Source organism: Anser brachyrhynchus, assembly GCF_964034855.1.
Source record: "Anser brachyrhynchus genome assembly, chromosome: 12".
Classification (NCBI taxonomy): Eukaryota; Metazoa; Chordata; class Aves; order Anseriformes; family Anatidae; genus Anser; species Anser brachyrhynchus.
In genome coordinates, this window is record NC_137707.1 from 6743564 (window position 1) to 6750545 (window position 6982).

Consider the following 6982-nt stretch of genomic DNA (forward strand, 5'->3'; position numbering starts at 1 on the left):
GTTTTGGCTAAGTAATACTTCAGGCAATCCTTTGGCTAAGCAATCCTTGGGCTCCGTTCGGTGAGTTAAGTTAGCACATCACTACATTTTCAACATGCTAATAATAAATTATGTAAGTATGTGCATGCTGAAAGACAGCAGGAAAATTCCTGGTTTTCTTTAAAGCAATGTTTTTCAAGCACCTCTTCCCCTCACCTCATTTTATTTAATCTAATCATCAAGAAAAATGGTTGTCAACTGAATATAAGTGCTGACACCATTATCAGGCTTTTCAAAGTGGGGAAATAGGAGAAAATCTTTACTGCTTCCAATATGGATAATACACAGTTTTGTGACACATTTAGTCCTGACACATCCTGAAAAAATGTGCTTTTGTGAAGAAACAGTCTCCATGCCAACCTCTAAAAAACTGAAGTCAATAACTATCCCTTAAAATAATTTTATGATAGACAATTAGCCTCAGTGCTAATATTTTAGCAAAATACAGTATGTCCTATACTTCCTTGGTGATCCCAAATTTATCAGCAGAAATAAAGTTTATTTGGTAAAAATAACACTTCTCTGTGCATACACAAATGTCTGATAAATTTATAATTTAGACTACATTCATGTAAGAACAGGATTTAGTTTTGGATATTTTGCTTTTAACTAATTAATCAACAAATTTGAGTTGGTTAAATAAAACCTCTTCCAACGCCTCCTATTTAATTGCAGTTTGGCACCAACAAATATATATCAAAATTATAGTATCTCCCTCGACAGGAAGCTCCTTGCTTCCACACACAGTTATGGCTCTCTGCAGAGTAACCAAGAACTGCTGACAACCTTGAACACTGCTACAACAATATTACTATACTTGGCAGAGAAGTACCCTTGCGGCAAGAGAAAAGCTGTAATTTTGACTGTCACTTCACATTACACTAGATATTATTTCACTGTATACACACACACACACACACACTCACAAACTCTTAATAGACTACAGTTTTCTTACTGCCCAGCTCTTCTATTATAAAAGACAATATAATACCATTGACCTACCGGTAGGATCCCTAATAAAGCTAACGCTTAGCATCACCGTAACTTTTCTGTTAAAATACGGCCACCATAAATTGTCTTGTCCCAGTCATCTCAAACTGCTTAAGTTGCTTAAAGTTATTTAGTATATTCTATTACTCCTTTCGAAAGAAAGAAAATACATAACAACAAGAAGTTATAATTCAATTGAATTTTGAGAATATGTTCTTAAATATTTGAATAGCTGCTGACATCTTAAACAGAAATATATTCACCCACAAGCTGCTTTGTTAAAAAAAATGGATTCATCTCTAGCACACTCAATAATATCTTTCTAGATGTCCAAAAATAATGTAAGTACAAAGGTAACAATATTTCATAAATAACTGGAAGAGAGAAGCATAGCTAACTTAGACTTCCTCTCTTTGCCCATTTCTCCATCTAGGAAAACGAGGAGGGAACCATTTAATACAAAAGTTTTCATTTTGAGCATGTATGTACACAGGAGAGGGCCTCTACTTTAAAATTTTAGAGGTACAAAATGTTCTGCTTTGAAGATGAGTATCTTTGTGACCCTTTAAAAAGGGTATTTGGTTGTTTTCAAACAGATCCAATACTAGAAGTCTAAAGTAGGAGTTCACACCAAACCTCACCTCTTTAGTTTTTATTTTATATGCTGCATACATTTCATATATAGACAGCTTACTGATTTCAAAACATTTTTGCATGTATATGTGGAACAGGATTTACAAAGTACAACTGTGCATTAACAAAATAATCTCAGTGAAATTTGGCCACGAGTCGCTCCAGATAACATTAACTTGCCACAAATCAAATTACATGTTTTGAAATATTCTATCAGTTCACTATATTGCAAGCGACTCCTATGTTTTTACCAAACATAAAATAATATTTAATTAAGCAAACTGGATTTAAGTAGATTTTGACCCAAATTACACTTGGAAACAGTCCTAAAAAATTGTGTGGTTCTGACTTCTAGTTTTGTTCAAGCATATTTTGCTTCTACCCTTGTGTTACTGACACATTTCAAATGCATTTAGAAAGGCACCATCTTACTTGCAGTGTTTAGATAAGGAAGCATCACTGAACCTCTTTGCCCTTCTCCAATAAAATGTATCAAAAATTTCAGTAGTGTCTGCTGACCGCACCACATTTAACAAGATTCGCAAATGAACCCAGAGTAAGTTTCCCACTGTGACACATTAATAATAAGTTCCTTATCCCATCTATCCCAAGCCATGAATATGTAATGTTATAAAATGAGTCCTTTTCACACAACAGAACCTCAGACGTGAATAAATAAAAACTATCCATCACAAGCCTGTGAAAAATTAATGAGAGTTCTGAGACATAAGAAAAAATTGGTTACTGAGGTCCAGTATGTAAAAACTATGTTCTCCACCAGCTGTAAATTTTATTTATTTTGAAACTCTGCAAAAAGAGTTCCAAAAAAAGTCTTTTACCATAAGAAAAAGAAACACATTTACCATAAGAAACAGAAAAGGGGAAAATGCTGTTATGGTGAGACATTTTTAAGTAATCCAGATAGTACTGAGAAATCAGCAAACGGATCAAATATTACCATAACAGGGAGTTACATTTCCAGTTACAGCAAAGTTGTAACCTTAGATATTTAGAAACAGAGCTCCTATTCCATTTATTTTCCCTTCAGAATTAAAATTCCTGATGAAATAAGGCAGTATATCTCCCAGAAGTTCACTTACTTGGATAAAAGAAGAATGCATAGAAAGAAATTATTTTCATTCATGTGAATATCTCTTTACCAGTGAAGGCTTTAAGCTCTTGATATGCAGTAATCTCTGTTTTGCAACATGAAGAGAAATAAGAAAAAAAGCATTTTTCAAAAGAGACAAGCTGCCACAATGTTTATTAATACATTTTCCTAATCTTGCCCAAAAGACCATGTTGATGTCTGCAGACTACAAGCGTGGTGCCACAGCAGCTCATTATGACAGCCCCACTCAAACTGCATCACCAAGGAAATACTGGAAATTTGTCCTGAGACAGGGAAAAGAGCAGATAAAAAACAAGAGGTACTGCCTAAGTTCTTGAAAGACGTCTCCCCAGACAGACAGCACTTAAACTATCCTTCCAGTGGACTTCAGAAAAGATTGTGTGATCTACAATTTTGTAACGTGTTAGCTGTTTTAATGCCTAGCAGCAAAAATTTAATTTATGCTTTGTGATACAAAACTAGGTCGCTTATTTTTCTCTGAAATCCATCTCCACTCATCCAGCTCTCTCCCATTACCTGTGTTTCTCTCTTTTATATCCCACCACCATTCCCACATGTAGAGTCTGCAGGACATCATGAGTTCCTCCAGGCATTCAGGGTTTCAGTCTCCTTTCCCAGCTGGTGCTTGTGTATGAGCCAATGAGATCGGCAAGCACATTACTGGCCATTTCCTTAGTTAACAGGACAGGAAACCATAATGAAAAAGGACAGCAGTAGAGCCCCCCTTCTTCCCCAGTGTACTGATTAGATTTCTCTATCAAGGAGTGGCTTCATCATATAAAAACCTGATCGAGCAGGATGTTTTATTCTTGGTTTCTTGAAAGTGCCTATGCCTGAAAGGATGGCCTCCAGAGTGCTGTCAGAGGTGTCTATCTGCAAAATAAATTATCTTTTGAAGTCTGCACCAAGAGTGATTGAGTGACTGTGAAGAATTATTTATTAGTCTTAAAATACCAGTGGATACAGTTAAGGAACTATTTTTTTTTTCTGTAAAACTAGTGTGATCTCAAAGAAGAAAGGGAAACATTGCACAATCCCTTTAGAATAATCAGAATGTTGGATTTGTGCAGGAATAGCAGGTCTCCTCTACAAGGGTTCTGCTCTGTCAGCCAGAGCTCAGGCTGTTCAAAACTCCCAGCTTCCAGGTGCATGGCCTGGTTTTCTTCTGGTGTGCTTTCAGTCACATTCATCGTCACCATTTCTCTTTCATGAAATTCGTGTTACAAAAAAAAAAAGTTAAAAAACACCCCAAAAACACCACAATCCCATTACCATATAGTTTTTCCTACCATTAAAAAAAATTGCACCCAAACCACTTCTATTACAGCCCTGCTTTTTTTGTGTGCTATTTTGGGGAGCAACACCTAACAGACATTAGCTGCCTCCCCCGTTTTAGAATACCTGACTTTTAGGTCCTTTGGTTTCCACTCAGTACCAAGGATTTTTCCTACATTTTCTGCAAAATTTCTTAAGGTTTTTCTGTCCCCTTTTTACTCAGGAAATTTTATTCTCTTAAATAGGTTCACCAGACTACTTGTAAAACCTTGCTACTTAAATAGGTATTAGATTTCCAATGGTGCCTAGGCAGCCGAAGCTCTCTTTCTTAAAAACCCTTATTGCAGGCTGACCTTTCTTGACTTGATACACATATTTTGTAGGGGAAGAGCCTTCAGGTCCATAATCAGTCCGGTCACATGCCCACCATATCTATGGAGGCACGTATGGCAAAAGCCTGCTAAATATCTTTGACATATATTATTAGCACACCTCGAGGTCAACTTACATATCACAACTCCAGCGAAAAAAGGCCAGTTGAGGGTTGATTAATTTTCAGACGTGTTTTAACCCTTACAATATCCATCACCGTATATTAGCTAAAGACACTGAAAAATGCTTTTTTGTACTGAAGAGAAAAAAATAACAGACTACTGATTTTTTTCTTGGGTTCTCTAAGCCACAACAGACAGCAGCTAACAATGACCAGAAAGGATTTCAATATGCTATTTCCATCTGAAGAGTAGCTGCCCCAGTAATGCACTTCCCATGCTGCACCAGCATCAACGTTGCTCTGTATTTTTATACAATACATATTTTTACTTGTTTGGCACCATGGTGGTTGCAATTGGCAGTGCAATAGATGAGTGGGCAAAGCATGAAATTAAAAGATATTCTTCCTGCTAGTGCTGACTGTGCAAAATCTCAGCCAGTAGCAGCCAAACACCAGAATGTTTATTTTTAAACTAGGGCAACATACCATTAGTTCTCAAGCTTAATTCAATTGACTTTCAAGCAAATAACAATAAAATTAACCCCTAGATAGGACAACCATTCAGTGATGGATGAGTGTGCGATAGCGAACACCAAACTTCATGCAATGAATTCCCCTGTGGGACGGCCAGGCAGATCCGGACAAAAGTGACTCTGCAGCCAAAAGGAGTTCCCTGCTTCATCACCTCAGCAAAGATGGATTCCACGACCTTCTGAAAAATGCCTATATATAATTTTTGCTGAATAGGCCCCTCAGTTAACAGCAGAATCCAATTTGCAATTTAGCCTTAAATGCACACTCCACAAAAAGCTATCAGGTAAGAAAAAAATCTGACACGAAGATACAAATGCTTTCTGACATACGTAAGTAAAAACTAATACTATGACATTTCTCAAATTAGCCATTTAGAGTGTGCATGCACTGAAAAAGTTTGAGAGTATAAGCATTTATTTTGTTTTTACATTTTTTTAGACCAAGAAAATATTTATGAAAAGAATAATAAATAATTAATTGTACTGGCTGCAAGCTGGGATTCTTTCCTGGTTAAACTATATGCAGTGAAATGGCATTTAAATTATATGAGAGAATTGATTCAAATGGCTTCCATTAGCAATTTGGCAGGCTGCTGTGAATTGCTCCTAATCAATTTTAAATAATGCTATCCTATCTGCGAATTAAGGCATCCTCATGTTAAACATCTCCATGTTGCAGACCGGCAAATCAGTGGCTAAAATACAAATTTCTTCGTATCTTCTTATAACTCATTGTGTTTAATAGTATGCCATGAGTGAAACTTACACGGAATAAAATAATCACATGTGCCTTCAGAGAAAAGTTCTGGGCTCTAAAGGTTTTCTCTTTTATTTAACGTTAATGAATATTTCAAACTAGTGTTGTTCTAGGCCACTTTACAGTACAATTTTATCAATCAACAGTAATTAGATCCATTTGATCTGTAAATATTCACCACAGATGTAGCATAACCGTATGAAGCAGGTGTGCTTTCATTATTTTTAAAAGTTCGTATAATACAGCCTGCCAAGGTGTCAGCTGACATTGGGAGTTTTGTTTGTCATCTCTCTCTAACCTATCAATACAATTTGTATTTTTCAGTTTGACTTCAACTGCCTGACAAGAAACTTTGTTGGTTTAGATGTTGCAAAATGATGGGATATTAACTCAGCAACATAGCTTTAGAAGGTCATAACCTTCATTGGTTTCATATGCTTGCCAAAGTAGGTAGGTAATATGCAAGTGAGCGTATCTGTCTGTCTTGGTATGGACTCTCAAGAAAGTTTGTCCCAGCAGTATTGATGCTTCTGATATTCAGAAAGTCTTTCATTAGTCTGATGTCCTTGGAATGTCCAACTCTTAACTGACCATACTTGACAGTCTTAAATTAAAAAAAATAAAATTAAAAAAAAAAAAGTCCAACAGAGGGTGGAGCCTTGGTTCAGGAAACTTTTTGAATACAAGAAACTATTAAGATAATGGTCACAAGGACGTTATTAATGCCAAGTGAATAAAATGGAATCAGCTGAAAAAGCATTGCAATGTATTTTGCATCTTAAATCACCTTCCTCAGAACAGAAAATTACCTAATAAACTAGCTTAAAAGGTGAAAAAGCAGATTCAAAAACATACAAGGAATCCATTTTTTGTGGGCTGCGGGGATCTGGAGAGGGAGAGCACGAAGCGTGCTTTTTGCACATGAAGAAAACAATTCTTTAACAGACTGTGACAGCTAAAGTAAATCAAGGATTTACTTTACCAAAGCAGTAAATGCAGTGATGAGGAACTGCTTCCAAAAGACTGTAAAGCAAAGTGCTGTAGTAAATAAAGCCTTACCACACACTTCCACAGTTCAGCTCCGAACTTTAGAAGCACGACTTTCAAGAAACACAAGTCACTGCACAGAA

General features: G+C 36.3%; 1 protein-coding gene across 13 annotated transcripts in view; it reads right to left on the reverse strand.

The window, feature by feature from the left end:
• WWOX (WW domain containing oxidoreductase) overlaps positions 1-6982 on the reverse strand; it is a 510587-nt gene that overhangs the window by 444198 nt on the left and 59407 nt on the right. The gene's annotated exons all lie outside the window — the stretch shown is intronic.